This window comes from Canis lupus, chromosome 7 (genome assembly GCF_011100685.1).
Source record: "Canis lupus familiaris isolate Mischka breed German Shepherd chromosome 7, alternate assembly UU_Cfam_GSD_1.0, whole genome shotgun sequence".
Classification (NCBI taxonomy): Eukaryota; Metazoa; Chordata; class Mammalia; order Carnivora; family Canidae; genus Canis; species Canis lupus.
The window spans coordinates 51,448,955-51,476,738 of NC_049228.1; the positions used below are offsets into that span (position 1 = coordinate 51,448,955).

Below are 27,784 nucleotides of genomic sequence, written 5' to 3' on the forward strand. Positions count from 1 at the left end.
TTTGCTTTTCTCTTGGACAGGATGCCCTGCACTGCCATACCAGTCATACTTCTTAAAGTATTTACTCGGCACCATTCTTAACAGAGATTAGTAGTGCAACTGCAGGAGAAGGGACTGTTCTTGGCCCTGAGGGTATTTAGAACTCAATGGAACAATGAGTAAATGTGTGCTTCCACTTAGCATAAACTCAGTAACTTCTATTCCCTTGGGTGAATTATGATTTAAGAGAGAGGAGGCAAGTACTGAACTCTTATATTTCTGGAAAAGCTTTCTGCAGGCATCCCCTGCAGGCAGTATTGCAGATGGAGTCTGAATGTGGAGGTGGACTCAGGCTTACCGATGTCTTTATAGAGAGAAATGGGTGAAGAACAAATCAGCACAGAGGTGACTATCTAGAAAAGCACCATGGGCGAATAGAACATATGAGATTTTTTCAAGTAGTTAGGTTTCAAATTTTATCTTTGGCATGATATGAGATCACAACCTTGAGAAAAGGTAACAGTGTATTTTACAAATAAGACTCCCTCCAACTACCAAGGCAGACAAGGAAGAAATGGAATATAAAAGACACAATGTATCAGGAAGAATTGATGGAAAAATAAATGAGGGAAGAAAAGAACAGTATTCTCTCTTACACACACATACACACACATACACACACGTACACATGCACACATATCCCTAATACATACTTGAAACAATATAGTTGAAAATAAATATAGGTTAACCTAGAGAGAAAAGTGAACTTGCTACCTAAAAATTAATTGGCTTGGCTCATATTTCTCTATTAAAATATTCATTAATGGCAATTGCAATCAATTGATTTATTGCTTTGCATACACAATCATCTGATTACCCATAGAAATTAATTGTAATTGTGAATTTCACAATCCTCCCCCCTTTTTAAGATACTATGGACACCCTTGTTTATCAGCGTGTATATATTCATAGTGCATTTCTCCCCTTGTTTCTACTTCCAAGCTACAGACTGGGAAAAAGAAGAGGGAACTGAGACAAAAGAGTAAAAACCATCCTGCCCTTTCCTTGGCTTTGGAGAGAAAAATCTGGACTTTCAGCAAACCTAGGGTTACATCTCCCTCCCTCCTAGTGCCCCTACATCCACCCCAGAAGGGCAATTCAGTTTACTTATTTTCTGAGATTTAACATCAGGCTGGTGAGATTCAAAATGTTTATGCTCCAAGCAAGAGAACCTTTTTCATTGTTTGCCAATCTGTGTCAGATTTAATCTAGATCTGTAAACACCAGTACATTTTCGATTCTGATGCAATTTCCTTAAATTTACCCTACAAAAGAGGCTTTTTTGTTGTTGTTTCCTTCTTTCCTTTTCTTTTTTTTTTTTTTTTCTTTTTGGTAATCTAAGAGTAAAAAAAAATCTCTGAACCAATTGGTCAATCGATTAACAAATTAACTGCTAAATAATAGATTGGACCCTGTCGACATGGTGACAGGGTGCCCAGAATAAAATATGTCTCTACAATACTCCTTTGAACACATGCCTAACAAAGCAACACTTGCTTTTCCTAACTAGTTTACACAAATGCCTAGAAACCAAATAGAAAAACATGGGCTGATAATATTTTATCATTCATACAAGCTGAACAGAAATGGGCATTACATTGAGAAATGAACAAAACTCGTTTTCTTTCGAATTAAATTTTAATGTAGCAGAACTTTACATGATCCTTTGAACATAAATAAATGCAGGAAGACAACAAAATATTTTCCACCACTAATTATACCATTTATACTGAACATGGTGTAAAAGTACACAAAAAATAATGTTACTAAGTAGACAAAAAAGAAAAAAAAAAGAGTAAAAGGGATTGGAGGAGGGAGGGGAGGATGACAGAACCACATAATGAAGTTGGTGTTATGTAAGAATTATCCTCTACAATGTTTCAAGTCTTGGTTATTTACTTAAAGGCTTTTAGTCTGGAATAATGATGATATGAATAATCATCAGAAGCCAAAGCTGTAGCTTAGAAACCTAGTCAGAAAGGATGTAATATGGGGGTAAAAAAGGAACTGTTTATTAAAAGGAGGACATTTAGGACTGCTCTTAACTGATAATATTCACACAACTTTTGCAAAGAATATTACAGAGCAGAATGGGGCTCTCTCCCAATCTGCATTTTCCATTCATTCGGGGTTGTTCAGACTGATGTTTGGGGGGGATGCTGTGGATTTAGGCTAGACGCAATTTTCCAATGTCCAATGTAAAGGATTTCCTCAGACTCTGGATTTGAAGCAGTGTTCACACAGTATAAAAATCAGTTGACTATTGGAGACCCAGGCTATGAAACAGTTGAATGGCTTCCTAAACTAGAAAAAAAAATCTTTAAAATATTTCCTTCTTTATTAAGTTTGATCCATTTTTATTCAGTAAGGGCTACTGACTACTATGTGCAGCTCTGCATCAGTGTCTGTTGGTTTGAGCTCAAGGGTTTGGGAGTGGTCCTACAAAATAAGACTGACATCACCCACAGGATTACAAGGAACACATTGGGAGATAAAATAATAACATAAATAATAAAATAAAATAAATATTGATTTGTTCTTGGCATTGGTTGAGTGTGTGGGGTAGAGGATAGAAAGTGAACAAGTTTTGGAATAAACAAATTTAGAATTAAATATTTGCTCTCAATAGTTGTTCTGGGAAGCACAAGAATAACTATATTACTTCAACTGTGTGTGTGTGTGTGTTTGAAAGTAGTGGGATGTGAATAAGAAATTGCAGAATTACCAGACAGAATAAGGAGTGTGCTAGTCCTGGCATTTAGATACCTTCTTCCAGTAAAGCCATTTTCCAGTTCTGGAAGGAATGACAAAAAGGTTGAGAAGTAAAGCTAAACTTCTGACAACTTCTCAGGAGAGCAAAAAGCAGGACTATCTATATGCGTGTGTGTAAAGGACAAAACTAACCTAAAAATATCTTGAGAATTTGATCAAGGAAAAAAAAGAGGGAAAAAATCAATAATCAATATCAGAAATAAAAGAGACCACTAATATAGATTCCAAAAATATTAAAATATTACAAATACATTTATGACAATATATTTTAAAATTTAGACGAAATAGAAAAAAAATCAGAAAAATACAACTGATCCAATGGATACAAGAAGTACTTTAAGAAAACTCAAAATTCAGGGCAGCCCGGTGGCTCAGCAGTTTAGCACTGCTTTGGCCCAGGGCCTGATTCTGGAGACCTGGGATCAAGTCCCACATCAGACCCCCTGCATGGAACCTGCTTCTCCCTCTGCCTGTTTCTCTGCCTCTCTCTTTGCCTGGTCTCTCATGAATAAATAAATAAAATATTTTAAAAAAAAGAAAGAAAACTCAAAATTCAGATTGCCTCATAATTTAATTCTACCAAACACTTAATAAAGAAATAATGTCTGACTTCTTAACAGGATTCAAAAAGCTCTACCCTAAAGGAAACTATCGATAAATTTGATTAAAAGACATTATTAAAAGTTTAAAAGGCAAGTTGCTGCATGGAAGATGTTAACTGAAGATCTTGACTTTTAGAATATATTAAAAAATCCAAAATATATTCTACAGATCAGTAAGAAAAATACTAATATATTCAAAAATCCAAAATATATTCTACAAATCAGTAAGAAAAATACTAACAACCTAAAAGAAAGGTTACTAGGGATTTAAATTGATATTTCAGAAAAGAGAATATAGAATTTTTTTTAAAAAGGGCTGAACTCATTAATGTCAGGAAAATAAGCATTAAAATCAAAATGAAATACTACCATGCTCTTACATAATATCTAAAATGAAAAAGAGATCTAATGCACATAGAATTCTCCTATAGCACTAGTGGGAGAGTGTAAATTAGTACAAATCCTTTGTCAAATTTTCTGGCATCATTTAGTAAAACTGAAAATGCACATTCCCTGCAACTTGGCAATTCCACTACTAGCTATTAGCCCAGCAGAAATCAGTTCATGCTTGCAACAAAATACATGTATAAAACATGTTTGGAGGAGCATTTTCACAATAGTTGAAAACAGGAAAGAACCCAAACATTCTTTAATGGTTAATGGACAATTATCTGGTGATAAAGTCACACAATGGAATAATAGGCAGCACAGAAGATAAACGGACCATAGCTACATCCAACAACATGAGTGAACCTAACAAATATAATGCTGAAGCACAGACACCAGACACAAAAGAGTTCATATTGTAAGATATGATCCATGGAAATATTAAAACATAAACATACAGAACTTAGCTTTAGTGTTTACTGGTCTAAGCTCGTGTGATTAAAATGATAAAGATAAAATGACTATGTGATATCAGACTAACGGTAACCTCAGAAGAGGAAAGGCAAGGTGACTGGGAGGGATATAGGGGCTCTGGGGTACAAGTACTGTTTTATTTCTTGACTTGATCTGTGCGGTAGTCCCATGGATGTTTACATCATGATAAATCTATCATTGTGATAAAACTATTCATGTTTTGAGTGACTTTCTGTGTATCTATTATAATTTACACAAACACAAGAAGAAGAAAAAATCTAAAACCTCTATATGGTAGAAGGCTCTGTAAACCTTGGATTTCTCCTACATAATACGGTGGTAATAAGGACTACTACTATGGTTTTTAGGAGATGCGAATGAGATAAATTACCTGACACATGGCAAATACTCCATGCTTTTGAGTATTTCATATTTGTGAAAATAAAAGGGGAAAAGAGGTGAGTTAAGGTACCAGCTAAAAGATGGGTAAAATCTAGACTTCCTTCATTAATTATTAAACCTGCTGTTGTAGTCAAAGACATGCTTGGATGAACATCTATCAGGAGTGTGTGAATGAGGATTCCTGTGTTGGGTAGAAATGTATTCAAAAGATCATCAAGATATTTCATAAGGAAAACAATGCTCACATAGAACATGAAAAGTTACCTATATGCCGATTCTAAAACAACAGCCTAACAGGAGGAAGTTTTGATCTATTATTGTTTATTTAGCAGTTGAGGCAGGAAAAATAAAGGCAAAAATTTGAGAGTTATCCAATTACTCTTGTCTTCTCTTTTTATCTCATATCTTCAATCTAATCTATCAGAAAATCTTTTGGCATTATCCTTAAAATATGTCCAAAACCCATCCATGCTCCCTACCTCCACTCTTCTCCAATACCAGTATTTTATTTTAATGCTTTCTCTAATTGCCCTGTGCATGTTTTTCTTTGACCCCTAAAACTGTCCTTCGCACAACAGCAAAGTGGCCTTCCAAAAACAAAACTCAGAATTGGTCCATTTTCCTCTCAAAACTGCCTAAAGGGACAATGCCAAGGTACTTACAGTAGTCTATCAGGGCCTAGGAGATTCCCTCCCAATCTTTTCACCCTCCCACCCCCAACACACATGCACACACATACTTTTCTCTACCCTAAGCTGGGCCTTCTTGCTTTTCCTCAAGAAAAGAGTATAATACATTCTTCCTCCAGGGCTACTCCCTTACAGCTTTTTCTCCAGGAATTTTCTTCCTCAGATAAGTGCATCACTTATTATCTCACTTTCTTAGGTCTCTCTCAGAATTCCCTGATCAGGTATCCACCTTGACCACCCTGTCTAAAGTACCCAAGTCACCTTTGTCTCATTCTATCCCCCTTTATTCAACACATGGTCATGCCTTGGTACTCTATGCACTTACTGTCTCACCTCTTTAACGTCTGCCTCTAAGACAACAGAGATTGTTTTCTTTTGTTTTCTGCATTATTGTACCAATATCTAAAATAGTACTTGGAATATGGTGTGTGATCCCCAAAATGTGTTGAACAGAGTGAATGTGGGGTAGATTTTAAACTCTCCACAAGGATGCCATTAACAATTTATCTAAAAACCTACCTTACCCTCAAATCAAACCCTCCTACATTCTTACATAAGCTGGATGATTCCAGATTTACTTATTTCAGCTCGTCACCACATTTATACACTTCACACACACACGCACACGCACACAACCTGTCTTTCATTAACCATGATGCAGATTTCTACTCAAAAGCAATAAATACCTAGGTAAGGTCTCAAAATGTTAATAGTTGTTCAAGCAGATATTGCTGTCTCAAGAAGTGACCACTTAATGAATCACTACTACCAAAGGGGTCAATGAGGCCAGTCCCATATGTGTCATATTATTTCAACACACCCACAAATGAGCACATTAATATTAACTAGTGGATTTCATATCTTTATGTAAAATTGGTTTGGGGAAACTACACAAGTGAGAGGTGTTAGAAAAGTTTCCATGGTTTGCCATCTTACAATTCAGGCTGCTTTGCACTCATTACTTACATAATAGCAGAAAATCTGATTTTTGACTTTTATCTCCCTAATTTTTTTTTAATGAATAAAGCAATACTGATGTGGTACTTCAAAAAATTTAGTTGATAAGCAGCTGCCAGGCTTAATTCATAATCATTTCAGTAAATGGAAGGTACATTTCTAGCTAACAACTGCTCAGTCATACCAACCTATGTATTTCTTAAGCTTTGCCTTATCTGGAATTAGTAGCTATCGCAATTGATTGGAATGCTTACTCTAGAGAAATCTGAGCATGCCTGTTCAATAAACATTATGAAAAACTGTGTTGGTAATTTCATAACTTAGAACATGAAAGATCCTCTGACCCCATATTCTGCAGTTCTCATCCATGAAGCTCCTTTCATTTTCCCAAAAATGACTTGTCCCTTTCCTTCCAAACAGATGTGTTTCCAAATTCACTGGAGCACCAGGCTTAGAGGAATTTCTCTTCAAATGAGTTTACCTATCTATTTCTTCTTCCTCTTCTATCTTCCTCTCCTCTTTCCTTCTCCCTCTCCTTTTTGAATGCATCTTTCACTTCATGCATTGCCCTTACGCCTTTTCTTCTTCCTTTTCTCCCCCACGTTTGTCACTAAGGCAACAAAGAAATATATAGTAAAATGTAAATGTGAAATAATAATATCCTAATAACAAATCAGTCTCAAAGATGAAAGACAAAATATGAAGCCAAACTTTTCTATATAGTTGCCATGGCTGAGGTCAAATTTGACTTTGAGATACTAACGTACATATGAAAAAAAATTACATCACTCATAATACCAATGAAACGCAGTTTTAAAATACTGGTGTCTGTTTTTTAACTATATAATGTCTAACTCTGTATAGTAGATAGGGTAATAGTTAAAGTTACAGTGAATGCTTGGTAACATAGTCTTGAATTTTAAAAGAATCTTCACTGTGCCTTTACAGAGCAAAGTGATAAAATATCGATGATGACAAATGTTTGGAGAACTGATCACACTAATCCTCTCTTGCTTTAGGATGTGATTCTCATCTGAGGAGCACTTAAGAACTGCATGGAGAGGGGCACCTCAGTGGCTTAGTTGGTTAAGTGTTCAACTCTCAATCTCAGTTCAGGTCTTGATCTCAGGGTCCTGAGTTCAAGCCCCATGTTGTGCTCCTTGCTGAGTGTGGAGTCTATACTTAAAAAAATAAAATAAAAAGAGAAAACTTGAATGGGGAGATCTTTGTAAATTCAGGGCTCTAGTCTAGACCCCACTGAATCACAACTTTTAGTAAGGGTCATGCTTCTGCAACTTCATGAATCTTTCTAGGCATTTCTGAAGACCCGCTTTCCAATAAAGTAGTTATAAAAGTACATATTTCTCTCCAGCTGCCATTGAGTGTGAACATATAAACTTTGTATGTGTGTTACGGTATGATGCTCTATTTGCTTATCAAAGACCTTGGTTTCCAAATATAGATATTTTTTTGTGGACACTCCTATCAGTAAGACAACTTCACATGCATGACCACATTATATGTATTGTTAAAACCTCAGTGGCAACTCTGGTATGCATGGTGAGTGAGGCATACATAATCCTTGACCCAATCTGTGTCATGAACCAGGCTTGCTCTGAGACATCCTACTCTCACTCAAATACCTCATTTCACAACTGAAAAAACCTGAGTCCTACTATATATACCATAACATACTCGAAAGTCAAAAGAGTCATAGATAATCAGGCCAGGACAAAACCCCAGGAGATCAGATTCTCAGCACTTTGTCCTTGTCACTGCTCCACATGGTCCCCATGAGCACCTGAGCACCCTTCCTATGCCTGCTCCCTTCTCTTACATTTCAACAGGAGCCCTGCTGTCTCTGGAGGTGCCATATTAGCCGCCTTCTATGGCCATCTCCCTTTGTTTCTTTTATTCTCCTTGCTCTTTGAACACACTGAGAGAAAATATGTATTTGTTCTCTTCATTTTGCATTTGTTTCTCTACTTCCTTCAACTCTACCAGTGTGATTCCTGCTGCTATCTGTAAGGGGCTTTCTTCTTCCCAACATTTAAAATATCTTTGTATAACTCAGAGAGCCATGCAAAATTTCTCTATTGAAATTCAAAACCCAACCAGGCTGACCTCATTTCAAAATAAGACCAAATCTCAAGCCATCTAGTTTTTATGCAAACCATTCTTTTACATATTTTTATTTATTTATATGAAAATATTTTTCCTGTGGATATTTTGTAGCCGCATGAGGGATTTTAGAGTGTTAATGAGAAAGGGGCATGATAATGCCCTGTATTTGCATACTCCTTCACAGCTTCAAAATCCTTCTACAAGTTTCATTTCTCCTATAAGAGTCCAGTGAGGGTACTAGATAAATCCTGTGACCTTTCCCTCCCCATTTGGCCACTGAGTCTTTCAAAAGGGATAAAGTGAGCTTCCCAAGGTCTCCCGGTTGTTAAATAAGTACATGCACTTATGCATACACAAATTCACACACACTCCCAAAAAGTACTATTTACTATGAATCTAGTTATGAATCTATTTACTAGAATATTAGCTAAATATTAGGAAGCTTGGGCTATCTCTTATTGGGCCAGCTTTCCATAGCTGTCAGTCCACTTGAGGAATTCAAGTAGTATTTTGTGTTAAGTCCTAGGAAGAGGGCAGCCTGGGTGGCTCATCAATTTAGCGCTGCCTTCAGCCCAGGGGGTGATCCTGGAGACCGGGGATTGAGGCCCACGTCGTGCTCCCTGCATGGAGCCTGCTTCTGCCTCTGCCTGTGTCTCTGCCTCTCTCCGTCTCTCTCTGTGTCTCTCATGAATAAGTAAATAAAATCTTAAAAAAAAAAAAAAAGTCCTAGAAAGAGAAAAGCTGATAGTAAAATAACATAGTGAAGATGCACTAGATTTACTTTAACCTGTGTATTCTTTTTTTTTTTTTTTTAAAGATTTTATTTATTTATTCATGATAGTCACACAGAGAGAGAGAGAGGCAGAGACACAGGCAGAGGGAGAAGCAGGCTCCATGCAGGGAGCCCGATGTGGGATTCGATCCCGGGTCTCCAGGATCGTGCCCTGGGCCAAAGGCAGACGCCAAACCGCTGCGCCACCCAGGGATCCCTAACCTGTGTATTCTAACAGCATTCCACTACTATTTATATCCATCCCTTCCTAAAGTAACAAGGGGAATGGAACCTCTTTGTCAGCCCAAGAACATACACACTGACTTGTTATTTGGCAACTTAACTGATATTTTCATATCAGTGGTCAGGGGGAAAATGTGCTTCTGACCCACCTCTGGTCAATGACACATGAGAGGAAATCCAATGACCCCCGGACAAGAAATTGGCAAAGTTGTCCTTGCTCCTAAAATAGAGTTATATAAAAAAACATAATCTCTCTCCTTATTGGTTCTAGCTTTAAAGGCTGGATAAGCCATTTTGCTATGTGCCTAAGGGCATAGCTAATTTGCCACTAGTCTTTTTGTTATTTGCAGTCTAAGCATCCTAGTTGACTCCTGTTAATTCTCCTCCCATCATTCTCTGGGAGAATTCCTGCTCAGAGCTCCCCAGCCATCATCAGTGGTCATATATATATGGCACCATCCTCAGTGATGGTGAACAGAATTTTAAAAAATGTGTTCTTCCAACCAAATTCCTCTAGGAACTTAGAATTGGGAAAATCAGGATGTTGGGCTATGAGTTTCAGCTGAAATGTCATGCAAATTTGGGGTTAAGAGAGTGAAATGGCCTTCATTCACACTAAAGTTACATGAAATTATAGACTGAAAAATCAATGGTGGCTAGCCAATAGAGGGAGAGAGAGTAAAATAGAGGGAACACACAGGGAGAGAAACATATGACATAGAAAAAGTGCCTGGCACATTGTAGGTACTCAACAGATGTGTTGATTTTTAATGTCGAATGTCACTGGTTTACCCCTTTTTTCACAGTCCATGATATGTATATTACAAAAGTGAACTCTGGAATCTTAAGACAGCTGTTTCAATGATTTGATTCCTATTTTGCCTTACCAAGTATTTTTAAAAGTAGTCCCCAGATTAGCAGTAGTCTTCTTGATCCTCCTTAGGTAATCATGACCAGTTCAATCTGAGTGTAGGAGTTACAGGGCTACATTTCTGTCCACTCAGGTTCTACATTAGAAACACAAACAATCCTTGAAGGACAATGGTCAGAAATTATTTTTTGAAAATAGACTGCAATAACATGGTAAAAAATTTAGACCTCACAATACCAAAAAAAAAAATAATAATAATAATAGATAACATTAGAGATGAAGTGTACAGTGAATGGGTATCAAGCATCCATAAAATGACTAAGAATAAATTATAAAGTAGCATCAAATGTAGACAAAAATGAGGTGTTTTATGATGAGACTTATTAATGAAACAGTATCACACTCACTATAAAATGGGTTAAAATATTGACATTTAAAGTGTAAAAATTACATCTGATAGTCTGAATTGATGTGTATTTTGGTTTAAATTATTCCTCTGTCTGGGTAAAACCATTACCTCTGTCCCTACATATGCAGCAATAATTATATCTTTATATTGCTCTTAAAGGATATCCGAAGCAAAGACAAATAGAAAAAAAGCTATAAAAACGGCATGACAATGTCCTTTTAAATTATGTAAACCTCATTTTATGTAATAGTGTCACTGAACAAATAATCAGTTGGTTGAGGAAGATAAGTGGCTGTAATTATTTATTCATTTTAATGTTTGTTATTAAGCCTTCCTTTTGCTATTTGTGGCCATTATATGATGAAAGATCAATACAAAGAAGATGAGAAAGTGCAGAGATGATGGTTAATTATCAGAAAGGAGAAAGGTAGGCAGATGCCTGGCTTCCTGCTGATAATCCCACTCTTCATCTCACAAATGTTTCTCTAGTTAACATTTTCCTTGGCTTGAAACAATACAGAAAGATAAGCAGCTGTCCAATTCCCTTTTCTGTAGGTCAGGCATCTTTCTTACCACTAGAGTGGGTTTCATGAGGCAGTCCGTCTGTCTTGTATCATGCTGTACCCCAAAGCACAGAGTGGCACGTAGCGTGTAATGGGCATTCCACATGTCTGCTGAATGAATAATAACAGAACAAGAAGCACATTGAAAAGCATCATATCCTTTGTAGAAGACTTGAAATTCACATTAGCATTTTAAATGCCCTGAGAAGGCCTGCAGTAAAGGAGCCTACTTAGTTTGCCTAAACTTGGTATGACCAAATGAATTTTTTCTGATTGTACTTCAGGGAAGCACACTGGAAAAAATCTTAAGAGTATTTTTTCAGTTGTGGTATGATATTATTTTGGTTTCCTGAAAAAATTGCTTCTATTCACTTGGAATATTTATATATAGATTTACATATATAATTTTTTTCCAATAAGAAAAGTTATAGTCCAAATTGGCATGTTTAGGATATCATGAGTTATCTAGTTGGTGATTCCTCAGAACTAGGCCCTTTGCAAATGCTTTAGATATTGCCTTCACTATTCATATGGCTTTCTCCCTCTATTGACACTAGAAGCAGTACTTTAATAAAGCCCTGTTCCTAGGAAAGGGTACACCTACGGACAGATTTTCATAGTCTGAAATATCTTTGGACACATAATACACAAACACACACATACTAAAGAAGAAATTTACTTATCTTATGATCATTTGAAACACAATGCTTATATCAATCACAAAGTTGAAAGTGTCGATTATAGTTGTTTGCCCATGTGGCTTTCTATTAGCCCCATGATCCATTTACTACCGAATGTCTCTCCTTAAAGGAAGAGACACTTGCTCTCTATAGCTCCAATAATGGTCATCTCCATACAAGGCTTATAAAAGTAGTTTTTATTGTTTTACATGTTTTTGTTTTATTCTCCACAATTAATATACACTTTTTTAAAATCATTAAACACCAAGTGAGTATCTTCTACCTTTATGTATATAATAAATTAAGGCTGTGGATTTAGAGTTATCCATACACATTATATGGCATACAAAAGAGTAGAATGACTCCAATCCTAGAAGGATGGTGCTACATAGCTTTTTCCCGTGCCTTGTATCCATCTCTCTTGAATAACCCTGCTCACAATCCCTAACATTGATACAAAGAGATATCAGCACATAGCAAATGATTACCCCTTTGGCAAACCAACTGGTCAGATCTTTTCAAGTTCTGCAGGGCAGAAAATTTTTAAAAAACGTTAAACGCTACATATCAGTTTTAAAAAAAGATAGTATTTTTCTAAGGATTATAAAGTTATTCAGAAAAAAAAAGAAATAGGACTTTCTGGCAGCATTGAAAGCCTGGATGAGGTTCCATGAGCACAAATTTATAATGGTATCAATCTACCTTGATGTGTTATTTTGATTTTTTTTTTAAGATTTTATTTATTCATGAGAGACAAGAGAGAGGCAGAGACATAGGCAAACAGAGGAGTAGGCTCCCTGCAGGGAGCCTGATGCAGGACTCAATCCCAGGACCCCAGGGTCATGACCTGAACCAAAGGCAGATGCTCAACCACTGAGCCATCCAGGCATCCCTGTTATTTTTGTCTTAATTGGTAGCATCAGTTGCCTCAAAATTAAGGAAACAAGATAAGCCACATATTGTGAGCAAGTTCCACAGGCATACATCTTAGGAAAAAGCAAAATGATATCTCCATTTTAATGATCTGCTCTTAAACAATGGAATTCAAAAAGATCTATTCAATTAGACAACAAAACAAGTAAATCTATCATTCTAACCGTGATCTTAAGGAGTCACTTAAATTTTCAGGGCTTCAGTTTCTTTCAGTATGACATGGGAACAATAGTACTAATCTCATATGATTTCTGTGAGCATTAAATAACATAAACTCTGTAAACGTCTGACTGTGGTACCTCTTATATATTAAGCATGTATCATTACCACTTTTCAGAAGAAATTTTTTTATTTACACACAGACCACTGGCTGTTTTATTTCTCAGAGATACAATGAAGATTATCAAACTGGTTAAACACTAAAAGATGAGAGTGCCAGTTTAAATAACTGGGTCAGAAGCATGTTCAAAATATCCATTGCAAAATATTCATTGTACTAGGAATATATAGCTGATTTACTGAGTTTTGACATTTCTTTGCTAAACTCAGTTAAGTCAGTCTTTTAAGTTTCCGGGTCATATTGCACTCTGACTTCTTATCATTTTGACCATCCCTTACTTTACCTAAGTCCAACTGATAACTATATCCTAGCTATCACAGCATATATACATGTTTGTTTCTTGTGTCCTGTAATGTATATTCTGATTTGAAAAATGGGATCAACTTTTTATTTGGAGTTTTCTCCTTCTATCTCTGGGGGATCCCATTTGAACTCCTCACTGTAGAGATCTCTGCTATAAATGAGCCAGGGTGATGTAATATCACCAGACCTCCTCTGTCTTTTTTTAAAGATTTTATTTATTTACTTAAGAGAGAAAGAGACAGAGAGACAGAGCATGAGAGGAAAAGGAGGCAGAGGGAGGAGAAGGGAGCCCAAAGCAGGGCTGGATCCCAGGACCCTGAGATCATGACCTGAGCCTAAGGCAGCCACTTAACTGACTGAGCCACCCAGGTGCCCCTCACCAGACCTCTCTTGTATAAGCCATGTAAGTCTACCGCACAGCCTCTTGCTGCTAGAACCCCCCTGCCCAGTGGTCAGCTCTTTTACTGGCAGAATAGCTGAAATATAAGTAGCTTTCATTCCTCCAGTTTTGCCAAGGTAAACTTCTATACCTTTGTCAAGTCAAACAGTAGGACGAGAGATAGAGACTGTTCACTGAGGCCCTTTTCTCCTTTCTGTCCTCTCCAATTCTATTTTTCCTTGTTAAAATAGTCATAGAAGACCCAGCTCACACATATGTCCAACAAGTTAAAAAGAAAGGGCAGTCTTTTCCCATTGTGTGCCACTGGAAGCAATTCCCTTTGAGCTACTGAGCTTCATACTAAAATTCCATTGGGGCAGATGCATGTCCTCCCCATTTCCCTTGATTTCAGGTAAAAACAGAAGAATGACGGCACTCTCTTCCTTATGTCTGAGATAATCCCCATGTCTTCCTCTCATAGGCTAAGGGAGGAGAGGGGAGGCAGCATGATGGGGGTAGCTGAACTTGTTCTGCTTCTAAACAGATCTAAAAAATTTTCCAGCCACATAATTGTTACATGGTGACTGTGTCAGTCCTCTTTAAACTGCCTGCCAATTCTAAAATCATAGAAAGTCTTACTCAACATTCTGATGCTCACTAAATAAACAAGTAAACATTACATCATATATATATATATATATATATATATATATATATATACACACCTATACTTAGGCATATACATTTTTTTTGCAAGTTCTCTTTTGAGCTGTTCAAACTATTGAGCTGTCCTTATAACTTTCAAATGTGAAGAGCTAATGAAATAAAAAAGCCATGGTTAGCATTTAGAATTGATAGAACACTTGTATTTGCAAAATGCTTTAGAAAAATTCAACCCCTAATCTCCATAACAGCCCTAGTAGGAGGACCCAGTTATCATCCCCTTCATGAAAGAGGAAGCAGAAACCTGGAAAGGTTGCATGGCATCGTATGCAACTGATTGGTGGCAGCCACTGCTTAGAGCACAGAGGTCGTGACTTGCAGGAATGTTGTTCATCCTTTGGGCCCTAAAGAATGAGATTTCTTAATAAGCCCATGAGTCATGGAGAAGAGGCACAGACTGACTATGATTTTACTAGGCTGTTTCCACTGCATCTCATTGATGGCTTAAATCATCTTAGTGCTGCTGAACCCTTTTCAGCAATAAAATAAAAAGTGTATTAAGTGCTAAATTCTGCCCATAACTGGTATTTCTCATTGACTGCAAGTTTATGGAAGTTGTCAACTTCAGAGACCAACTTATATGAAGGCAATCCAGCCTCTGTAGGTAGATGAATTGATGTAGTCAGAAATGATGGGGATAAAATTAACAAATTTACCAATCTTTTGGAGCTGAGGCTACATTTGCCAGTTTTTATACTTCAGCACCATCTCCCTACAAAACTCCAGAGTTGAAGCATTCATCATTCTCACCTTCAGACACTGTTACCTAGATACCTCAGTTTTAGTTACAAGCTTGAGATCACCATAGCAACCAATTAGTATTTATGTTGCTAAGACAGGATGCAGAGAAAGGGGAAAGTAGGATGTGCTTACTCATTTTTATGTGATCTCAATGGAGAAAGGATAAAATGCTGATTCCAGTTTCCAAATTCCCATTGACTTCTCCTATCCTAATTTATATTCACATTTGTCTTTTCCACAAGTAATCCACTTAATGGCCAAGCACTTATGGTATGTACGATAAATTCTACAATTGCTAATCATGCCCAAAAAAGTGAGAAGAGACAAAAAATTACATTTTCTGGTATTCTTGCCTATTGTAGGATCTGGTTTAAAAATCTAAGCCTTCATCACACACTTAAACACCTCTGTATCAAATTATATACCCTTCTCTTGCTTTTTAACAGACTAAGTCATGACATGATTTATTGTTATTTGTATTTTGATTGCATTTAACCTCCTCACTTTAATTCTAAGTAATCTGAGAAATATAGAAAGAGTACGGATCAGTTAGGTCCAAACTTCAAATCTAATACTAAGATGCTAAGATGCTAGTTAGTTCTTGGCTGAGTCTAAAACAAGCATGGAAATTTATCTCCAGAGCCAGAGTTAGTATCTTAGAATCACCATAAGGTAAATGCTCATTAAAACTTACATCTGGGGCACCTGGGTGCCTTGGTAGGTTAAGCATTTGCCTTTGGCTCAGGTTATGACCCCAGGGTGCTAGAATCAAGTCCGGAATTGGGCTCCCTGCTCAGCAGGGAATCTGCTTCTCCCTCTCCCTCTGCCCCTTCCCCCTCCTCATGCTCTCTCACTCTCTCTCTCAAAAAAATAAATGATACCTTTAAAGAAGAAAAAAAAAAAACTTGTATCTGGGGGCACTTGGGTGTCTCATTTGGTTAAGTGTCTGACTCTTGGTTTCAGCTCAGGTCATGATCTCAGGGTTGTGAAATCAAGCCCCATCTCAGGCTCTGCACTGGGCATGGAGCCTGCTTAAGAATTCTCTCTCTCCTGCTCCCTCTGGCCCAATGTAACCCCACCCCACCCCTAACCCCCACACCCAAGTATGTTCTCTCTAAAAATATATATGTATTTTTTTAATTTTTTTGAGATTTTTTTTAAGATTTTATTTATTCATGAAAGACACACAGAGAGAGGCAGAGACATAGGCAGAAGGAGAAGCAGGTTCCCTGTAGGGAGCCTGATGTGGGATTCAATCCTAGGACCCCAGGATCACAACCTAAGCCAAAGAGAGACATTCAACCACTGAGCCACCCAGGTTCCCCTATTTTTTAAGATTTTTAAAATATATTAGAGAGAAAGAGAGCAACACAGAGTGCATAAGCAGGATGGAGGGGCAGAGGTAGAGCAGAAGCTGAGCAGAGATCCTAACATGGGGCTTGATCCCAGGACTCAGGATCACAAACTAAGCTAAAGGCAGACACTTAACACACTGAGCCACCCAAGTGTCTCAAAAAGTGTAATTTTAAATAAATCATCTTTTGCATATTTGCGTACATGGATGCATTCTCTACGATTGAATATGTTGTTCCCATTCAAAACACTAATTCTTGGAAAACTTTCCTTACTAACAGAGTGGGAAATATCTAAACCCTTTGTAGTATGATTATGTATAGCAAAGACACTAGAACCCTTGCCACAAAGCACTTTCACTAGCATGGACCTGTGGTATCTCTGATATCATCAATCACCATTGAGTTTGGTCCCTCTTGTGTATTCTGTTTACAGAACAACAGAAAATCCCCATAAGCAGCACAATTTCTCCCCAGGTTTATCCTGAAACAGTTCAGCACCCTTTGGAATTAATGAAATAGACTAAGAAACTATTACTCTGAAAAGCTAAGTGTCTATATAGTTTGGATAAATTAGGTAAAGAATTAAAATTTCCTTTCTATCCAATTTGTTGTAGGCTGTGTTAATGGCAAATAAATGGCAAAAGCTCTGCCCATGGACTATATAGGAAATGGAGCAATCTTTTGGTCTGGTTTGTTTGATTTCAGTCTCTTTTGACAAATCAAGTAAAGAAATTAGTCAAACAAGCTGACAAATTATTTAGTGAAGCTCAGTTTATGTTTTAGCTGTTCTAAGTAGATATTCCAATAAACCACTGCTTGCTTAATCCACACCAGCACTATTTCCTCATCAATCATAAGCATACATGGCTCTATCCCAAAAGTCACCTTTCCGATATGCCTGTAAACTCAAGAGTCAGTTCAGGGTTCCATGTCTCCTATAGCTACTCTCTGCCACTCTCCACTTCACTGTCTTTGATAGAGTTATTATAGATATTAATGATGAAAAATATTTGTTAAATGATTGCTAACGCCAAAATAATACTAGTTATAAAAACAATAAAATAAAACTAAGTTTATCTGGGCTTAACTGATAGAGATGAGCAGTCTGCACTATTATCTTGCTGGCTAATTTCTTTTTCATTGTTTCTTCCTTATAGAGACAGAGCCTCAAGACTTTTCCATTCAATATATAAACATACTGATATGCTTTTTCTCCCAGAACAGCCAATTTCAAAGGTTTAATGGTGAACAAAGCATAAAACATTTACTTCTACCACTGATTTTATATAAGAAGTTTTAAGTCTTCAAAATTAGGGACACCTGGGTGGCTCAGTCAGCTAAGCACCTGCCTCTTGATTTCAGCTCAGGCCATGATCTCATGGGTCATGAGATGGAGGAAAGCATCAGGCTCTGCACTCAGCAGAGAGTCTGAAGATTCTCTCTCTGTCCCTCCACTGCATGCACGCACTCACTCTCTAATAAATAAATCTTAAAAAAAAAAAAAATGCTTAAAAACGGTTTCTCTTAATAGTATCTTACGCTATTTTAGAGAAAAAGTAAAGATTTTTAAATGTTAGATTTTTCTAAGTTTTTTTTTCTTTTTCTTTTAGTAGTAAGTAATCACCTATGTTAAGTTGCACATTTCTATTTTAAAGGGCAGCTCATCCATTCTAGAACAATTCGCTCCCTCTAAATCTCCATTGGGAAAATTATGATGGAATTGTATAATTATATTCATAAAAGAATGAAGGCATTATCTGCCTATGAAAATCCTCCTAGATCTATTATAAAATCAAATTCAGGCAAATTAATTAAATAGAAAAAAGTAACAAATATATTTTTAGTACCTACAATGTGCAGTGCCATGTAATAAACATTGTAAAATATACAAAATATGAATTTACAGTCCTTTTCATTGGGAATGAATAAATCACTTGGGAGACTGGACCTAAATTGGTTAACAGTTAAATAGTATCAAAAGATTACCTATAAAAGATAAGTTACAAAGCACAATATGACTCTAAGGCGTAGAGAACAAGACACTATGGGCACTAAACAGATGCAAGTGTAGAGGTTTGAAAAATCATTTCAGATGGAGAATGTTCAATCCATTCACCCTTTGCAAGTATTTCTTAAAATTATTCCATGTACTCCCTGGGGGAAAACTTTATGGAAGAGAGAGGATTAGAGCTCAGATCCCTAGAACATGTACTGTACAAACCACCAGCTTGCAATTTATCATAGAATGCCTTGTGCTATTGCTTATATTTTTAGAAGTGTAAATAATACAACAGCAACAATAATAGCTAATAATAGCTATAGTTTATAAAAGCCGGACATTATGCAAAAGGTTCTTTATATATCATCTCATTTAATCTTGCATCAATATTTTGAGGTTTGTTTTTCTCAAACCTTAAAAGAAATTTGGCTTAGTAAGACTGAGTGGCTCAGTCACTTAAAAGCCCCAACTCTTGGTTTCAGCTCAGGTCATGAACTCAGGGTTGTGGGATTGAGCTCTGTGCTCAGTGAGGAGTCTGCTTGAGATTCTCTGTCCCTCCCTCCCCCTTAAAATAAATAAATAAATCTTAAAAAGCCAAAACAAAAAAACCTGGCTTAATAAGTAAAAGGAATGGGCTCAACAAGCTTAAAGGTAATATATCCATGAGTTCAAAAGTATGTGTTCGGAACTACTGAGCTCTGGAGCCTCCACAGCTAGATTGTGAATCCTTTGATGTTAGAGTCAATGCCTCTTATATGTTGGTACTCCTCAGAGTGACTGAGTTTGAATTTGACAACTGAATCTTATAATGAATAACTCTATCATTAGTCCACCCAGAAGTAACTGGGACTTTAAGAAACCATACTTCAAACACATCTGAGCTAGGTTAGTGGCTTCTTAAACTAGAGATGTTCTTTTAGTGAATCAGAGAGTACTCTCTGGCTCTAAACGCTGACAATCTGAGTCCAACTCTGACTCTATCCCATTGCAATTATAAGACTTTGGGTAAGGGATTTACATGTTCCATGCCTCAGATTTTCATCTATAAAATGGATAAAATAATAATGCCTATTATTTTTGTTATGAGGATTAAATGGGAAGATTTATGTGAAGCACCTAGAACCGTGACTGACAGATAAGTGATCAAAAATATTAACTATTATCATCATTCTCTGGCCTTTGGAGACATTCCCATTCTTTATGCAATGGAGAAATTTAATAGGCCATCATCTATCCCTCAATAACTTTTCTATAAGGAAGAAATGTCATAAAGTGGCATGGCAGTGTTTGCTGGAGGATCTGAGAGTGAAAGACCCAGGCATAGAAAACAAAAATTTAAAAACTACTGAACAACACCTCAGAGTCTATATCTGTGTTCAACTCCCACCCCTAGTGAATCTGACAAAAAGACTGGAGATGAAAATGGATTCCCTTTTTGCTGAACTTCCAAAGAGCATTTGAGATTGGAGTTCTATATAAAGTTTTCTCTTACGCATTTCAGAAAGGATATGCGCATACGCATGTGTATGGTGTATGCACGTGTGTCAGCATTTCTTTTGCTTCCTAGAATCTTAAAACATGGCTTAGTGTTTTCTCCTTGTTTTATTTGTTTTGAATTGTTTTCTTAATCATTCTGTATTACTTAAGGTGTAGCAGGAGGAAGTTTGAGTTGGCTTCTGTTCCAAATGCCTTATCATTTAATCTACACAAACACCTTTGACATGAAAATCTCCAAATGAAGAATCAAGATCTATTCAGCTTTCTATATCTTACCAAGACTGTTTTTAACTCACCCCCAAAAAAGTGAGACTTCCAGAAAAGACTAAAAAAAATTTATCAAACTACTTTGACACAAAATAACCAACCAAAATTCCAGACTAAGAAAATTCATCACTTTTTTTAAGCCATAGAAGCATAGATTCATTTCTGTCTCTAAATCAACCAATGAATCATAAATCAAAACAATCTATTGACTGTCTATTGAAATTTTAGCCTTGAACTTTGTTTCTTGAGGTAAGGAGTGGGAAGAGAGGAAAGAGGCTAACAGTTATTAAACACTTACACCAGAAAGTTTACTTTTGGTTAACTGTCCTATGGGCCATTCTAGAAGAGGGTTAAGATAAGGCCATGATAACACACATCAATTTTCTCTGGCCCTACCTCAGTACATAAGCAGAAGAACTCAAATCTCTTCCCTTAAATTGTACTCCCAGGTAGTTTTGAGAATTTCTCATAGTGACTTGTCTCCTGGGCAATCACCTTTCACTTTGCCTATCACCCCACTTTGGCCCCACAAACCAGAAGGTCACAGCCTTCTGTCTTCTCAGTTTCTTTTCTACTTTTAAATGCCTCTTCACAATAAGACTTCTGATTATTTTAAGCTCTTTATCTACAATCACTCTCTTGACATTACTTCCCTCTTTATCTGGTTTATACTCTTAGTCCATCATTCCACGTCTTATCTTCTCAATAACCTTATCTAAGAGGTCAATTCCATCTTCAGTATCTTCTTTGACTCCTAGCTTCCCTTCATACTCTGCATCCAATGGATCAACCAATCTTACTATGACTTTAAAATATATACATAACTATCTCCTCAAAACCTCACTACCACAACTGTGCCCCACATCACCATTTTCTATGTTCTGAATCACAGCTAAGGCTTCCTAAATGGGCATCTCTCAATTTGATGACTAGAGCAGTTCCTAATATATAGTTTTCCAATCTATTTTAGCCACATGATATTAGTACTAATTTTTAAAAAACATAAATCTGATTATGCCTTGCTTTCCCTTAAAGCTTTTTAGTGATGCCCTGGTTTTTCTCAGAATAGAGTTCAAAAATTTGCCCTTGACTATTCTAGCCTTATCTTTCATCATACCACCATTTGCTAAGCATACTATGCTTCCTTAAGTTATCTACAGATGCTATATTCTATTTTTTTTTTTTTGCATCAGTATACATTTCTTTCCTCCATCAGAATAGCCTTCCCTATGGACTGTCTCCAACCATCCTAAGGTTCACCTTCAATGAGGTTATTTCACCTCACTGAAGATGCTCTACCCTTATAGCCCACTCCCAAGCCTATAAGATGGGCCTCCATGGCACCTGGTACATCCATTACCAGTACCTGCACTGCACCATCAGCAACTGCTTACTTGGCTCTGTGTACCTCACATAAAATAATGAGGCAGAAGTCATCATTAATATCTTGAGAGTGCCTGGCCTATAAAGGATACTCAGTTGATTTCAGAAGAATGAATGAGCGATATAAAGTAGTGGTATCTGTGACCAAGGCTGCCAGTGCCTCTACCAATGGAAATGATGTTTCTATAGAGGGCAATAATGCCACAACATTAGTTCCTAATGGCACTAGGAACACTGATACCCAAAGTTGAATGTGCATCACTTGCAAGAGCAGCTGATGTCCTCACCACCACTGTGGTGAACACTGAGCTGGGAATCTGCTCACATTGCCTAGCACACCCCAGACCTGCCTCAGAAGAACTTTAAACAGAACTTTTAAATTTTATTTCTTTTTCCCCTTCTCCTTATCATTCAGAAATGGGTCAATGGAAGGTGGAATAGAGAACAGCAGAGTGACAGATATAAAATAATTAATTTGCAGATCATTTCTCTTCTTGGTAATACTTGTATCTCTCTTGAAGGCCTCATCTTTTTCTTCCAAAAATGAGTTTTTACTTTGAAGATACCAGATTTATTACCAAGTGGAAATAAATTCTCACTCCTATCAGGAGTGCCTAGGTGGCTCAGTTGGTTAAGCATCTGACTCTCCCTCTCAGTTTAGGTCTTGATCTCACAGTCCTGAGTTCAAGCTCTGTGTTGGGCTCCATACTGGGTGTGGAGCCTACTTTAAAAAGAAAAAAAAAAAAATTCTCACTCCTTTTAAAGCAACTGTGTCCCTTTCCAAACCTCTAGAAAAGTCTTAAGGGCAAATATGTATTAGGCTCAAAATAAGCTCACGACACAATCATAACAAATCTCAGGAGTCATATACTATAGTCTTCATCTTACAAATAGGGATAATTAAGTCTCTGAATATATCTCCACAGCTTAAGATCATTCTTATACTGTATACTGCCTTTCTTCTAAAGTAAAACAGAAAAGTTGCAGGTTATCAACTGATATTTTACAGTAGAAAGTACCCACTACAGAAGCTTTCAGGATATCTATATATTAGTTTCTGGTCTGCCTTTAATTAGCTGTGTGGCATTCAGCAAATTAGCAAATGAGCCCATTTTCCTCATTTGTAAAACAATCCAGTTCTATTAGACAACTGCTAAATTCCTCTTTTTTAGTAAAATTCCATGAATTAGTGATCTCTCTCCTCAAAGATGCAATGAACTATTAAGAGATGGATGGCTTAGCAAAGATAGCAAAGAAATAACAATAACAATTTACTATATAAAAAAGGGCTAATAAGAGCTTTTGAAACTAAAAAAAAAAAAAAAAAAAAGAGCTTTTGAAACTAAAATCACAGAGAGATCTAGGATAAGTGAAGTGATTTGAAAAATAAAAATGAAGGGTGCCTGTGTGGCTCAGTGGGTTGGGCGTCTGATTCTTGATTCCGGCTCAGGTCATGATCTCAGGGCCATGCAATGGAGCCCTGAGTCAGACTTTGCGCTCACTGGGGCATCTGCTTGAGATTCTCTCTCACCCTCTCCCTCTGCAACCCACCCCCCCAATCATGCTCTCACTCTCTTTAAATAAGTAGAATCTTTTTTAAAATGCCATAAAAAAAAGAAGAAAAATAAAAATGAGAACAGAAGAGTCTTGAGTTAGCATTGAATGAAAGATAAAACAAAAAGGCACAGAATCTACAGCAATATAGTGAGCGTCTAAAACAGACCTACATATTAGGGGTCTACTTTGGGGTCTAATTTGGCCAGGGCCCGAAGAAAAGTGATTAGTATAAGTAACCAGAAAGTACCGTGTAATCTATTAAAAACAAAGGATCAGTTTAAAGATTTAACATAAAGTCTCAGTCCTTAAATTGATGAACATTCATCTATCAGGAAACTCAGCTATACAGAATGACACATGTCTGTGGACTTTGAATAGTGACAGCTTTACTGAAATAATAATAACCACAGTGCTGGCAAAGGAAAAGACAGATGGACCCAACTTCTAGGCCTTACCATCACTCCTCCTGATTACTCTTGCTTATTTTGAACATCGACAAAACGGTGGGGCTGTTATCATAGATCTTTGCATAGCATTGATTCAAGTGTGTGTTGAAACAAGGCTGCTACTGTGTAATTCATTTATATCACTGGCTCATACCTGCCTCTTCTTCCCTTCCTTCGATCTTACATATCTCCAAGATGAGCATTTATCTTACTTTGCTCTCCTGTTCCTCTTCTGTTGTCAGTCTAGCAGGTGTTCTTTTCAGATTGCTTTCATTCTTCATTATTCATTTTGGGTCCCTTTCTACTTTTGTGTCCATTTTTATCCTTCCCTTCCCTTCCTGTGTACCTCAGGCGCCAGAGCCATCCATTTGTCAGAAATGCTTGGTGCTATTTGTTTGTGGTTATTTCCCCCCTTAAACTAGGGCTTAGAAAATCCACCTGGTGAGCTGTTTCTTGTTTCTAAAGGGAGAAATTCAGCTCTCTAAGCTTAGGAGTTAGAAATCAGAACTGTCATTTTTTCTTCACACCTGCTCCAGGCCTGCTCCAACCATTCTTCTTCAGTGGCCTTGTTTGGTTCTGAATGACATCACCACTTATTTTTTCCAGCAATAAATTTAGTTGAAGTGCTTCTGAAACTGTGTGATCCCTGATTTTCCTGTTCCCAAAGGTCAGAGGTTCCAGTCACTATAGGCTAATTTAGCATCTGGCAAGTAGTTAGTGTTGAGACTCAAACAAAAGTATTTAAATATGTATACAAATTCATTTGTTAATGTGTTTTAAGTTTCTGCTCTTGGAAAGACTGTCATAGAGAGTCACCCCTACCCTTTCAAAGTGATTCAAAGCCCACCATCTGCCTCTGGCTCACTAGATGATCTCACAAAACATGCAGTTCCAGCATCATTAGAGCAGGAAGACAGGACCCATCAGCATCAGAGAATGACTAGTGACACTAACACTATCCAGGCATGGAGGGACCACAGCCTCACAATCAGTAAAAAGCTCTCAATTCAACTTTAATCAATATAGCAAAAAAGATACACAAGTAAAATTAAAACAAACAGAGAAATCAAAACTTTATAAAAAGAAACATAGAGTAGGTCAAAATAAATGACCTCTTACTGGGAGCTACACAGGGAGCCTTAAAACAGTGGCTGCTTGGACCCAATCCTATTAACAGTCTGCATGCTGCAGCATTTCTGAAATCTTTCCTGACATCCAATTCTAACTGAGCACTTTATTTTTCAGTTTAGTCAAATACTGTAATAGTGCCCCTAGCTCGTAGACTTTTTTTGCTTTCTGATCTGAATATATGCAGCAGCATGAACTGACTGACAACAAAATTCTTTCTATTTTAAAGTAAAGATTTCCAATTTATTTTCTTCTGTAGTTGTAAGTAAACATTCTGAGGGGGGAGAAAGAGTTTATATATTGTCTGAACCAGAACTTGGCTTTTCATTATTGGGGATTTCTGTAGGGTATGTATAATGTTATCTAAAACTCTGGACATTTTTCATTTCTTTTGTTAACAATCAATTCTGTAGATTTTTTAAAAATAAATTTTCAAAAGACATCACTCCATCCTATCCAGTATTTCTATAGTTTCAACTTCACTATCCTTAGTTTCTGTCTGCTTCTTTAAAGTAGCAGCTTCAATACTAGATGCCTTGCTTTTTAACTTTCCTGCAACTCCTTGAAAAGGTGTCTAATGGAATATCACAAAGAAGTACTTGTAAACTCTTTTTTCGTAAAAGCACACAGACATTTATTATTATCTATGAGAGTTCTTTCATGCTTCTTTGCCTGAGTTAGTCAGCAAAACAAATGTTTTATCACTATCACTATTCAATAAAACACCAGATATTTTGATGAAAATATATCAGATGTTGGAGCAGAATTTCATTACAACATTACAGAATTTTCACTCTCTCCTGAGTCAATTTTTCTGTTAAAACCTCAGGGGACATTTATCCCAGGTTATAATTTTTTTTCACTGGACATCTGTTCATCCATCCTTAAAGAGTATAGGATGCAGTACTGTACTGTGTTTCTCGTGCAGATTCCTTAACCTATTCATATTTTGTATCTAAAAGAGCATGACGTACAGTGTGTCTGCTAGAAAATGGTAAGAATGCTCATAGAGTTATAGAAACTTGTTTAGTTTATAACTCAGTTATTTATTGGGATATTCCAAAACCTACAGTACTCCAAGAGCTGTATGAGTTTTTTATTTTCATCTTCAGGTATCATATTTTCTCTATACGAAAATAATGAGAGATCTACCAAGAGCATATTGGATGATATCTGAGCATTGGAGAGTGTTGACTGAGTAGATATTTGTGCTGCTAAAATAAAAGCAGTTTTAGAAAGAGATATCTGGATTTAAGAACAATGGAGTTAGTAATTTGGATTTTTTTTCACAGTAGTTTACATATCCCTGAGAAAAGAGAAGTTTAATAGTGTTTTTTTTAAATTACAAATGTAGTAGGGACTCAAGAAAACATTCAAACGATAAAGAAAAAGTAATCTCCCATCACCCTGCAGAAATTCCCATTTACAACCCTGATTATTTGAAAAGACAGATACACTTATTCACTCATAGTTTTCCAAAAGAAAGAGCTCATATAATGCATACTATTGAGAAAAATGTCTTTTTAACCTTCAGAATTGGCAGAATATAATGAAAATCTTTCACTATGGCACATGGAACTGTCCTCCTTTTGTTAGGTGGCTCTAGACCATCTAGCACATCTAGAGATGTGCTCTAATGCAGCTTTCCTTTCCCATACTGATGGACAAATAGGTTGTCTCTAATTGTGCATTATTTCAAAGAATGTGAAGTTGAAAAATCTTACCCATTTCTACAGATAATTTATATAAGACAGGCATCTGAAAGTACAATTATATGGCCAATTTTTACATGTATTTAAGACTTTTACAGACACTACAAATGGCTTTCAAAAAAAGTTTGACAACTTACTGTCCTGCCGATAATGGAAAAGAGGTTTATTTGGTGAGATTAAATATTATTGTTCTTTTAATTTTTGCCAATATAAGATTTAAAATCCTATCTTATTATTTTTGTTTTGTGATTATCTTAGCCATGCACTTAATGCACGTTGGTACTTCTATCTCTTCATATTACTTTTATTCCTTAAGTTTTTTCCTTTTTTATAATTCATTTGTGTAAGCTTGTGCATATTAGAGATATTCATCATTTAAAACTATTGAAAACTGTTGCATGCATTTTTTCCAAATCTGTCATTTGTTGTTGAACTTTGCTTTTACTGTTGCCATTCTAAAGTTTCTATTTGTATTTGTCAATCTTTTCCTTTATGGCTTCTGTAGACAACTTAGAAATAGAGGTCATCCTAGCAATAGTTAAAAATATACATTTCAATAGGCAGGATTTTGAGAATTGCTTTTTTTTTTTTCTTTTCCACGATAACTTGAAGTCTACAAGAATGTATTTCTATACACTAAAAACTGAAAATAACTTGTAACTGAAATACTGCTTGACCCAGCAACAATTCCACTATTTTGCTGATAGGAGGAGAGAAAAGGGAAACCTGGTTCAGTGGCTGGCTGGAATATAAACATTAGGCTATGAGATGAACACATTTAGTGTTGGCTACTCTTCAGGGTTAACTGTCCACCACACTGCATCCCAGCAGGCAACTGATTTTGTCACAAAACCTTATATTAGTAAGAATTCAATTATAGTTTACAAAGGCTATGTGAAAAAAAAAATGTGAATGTTTGTGTTTTACATCCTCAATTCAGATAAATGTAAATGTAGCTGGGGGTCCGGGCTTATAGACACAATGGCCTATGGTCAACTAGTGTGTATTTTGACATCTGTTTCTGATCACAGGGCCAT

General features: G+C 36.6%; 2 long non-coding RNA genes across 2 annotated transcripts in view; one reads left to right on the top strand and one right to left on the bottom strand.

Annotated features, from left to right (window-relative positions):
* Positions 1-6,292: 6,292 nt before the first annotated feature.
* LOC119872587 overlaps positions 6,293-27,784 on the bottom strand; it is a 95,765-nt gene continuing 74,273 nt past the window's right edge. The window contains exons 3-5 of the long non-coding RNA XR_005362473.1: positions 11,315-11,415; positions 10,349-10,468; positions 6,293-6,932 (exon numbers count right to left, since the gene is read on the bottom strand). This is a non-coding gene — a long non-coding RNA (uncharacterized LOC119872587). The remainder of the gene's footprint in view (positions 6,933-10,348; positions 10,469-11,314; positions 11,416-27,784) is intronic.
* LOC102153737 overlaps positions 15,505-27,784 on the top strand; it is a 45,578-nt gene continuing 33,298 nt past the window's right edge. Inside the window, exon 1 of the long non-coding RNA XR_005362474.1 lies at positions 15,505-15,673. This is a non-coding gene — a long non-coding RNA (uncharacterized LOC102153737). The remainder of the gene's footprint in view (positions 15,674-27,784) is intronic.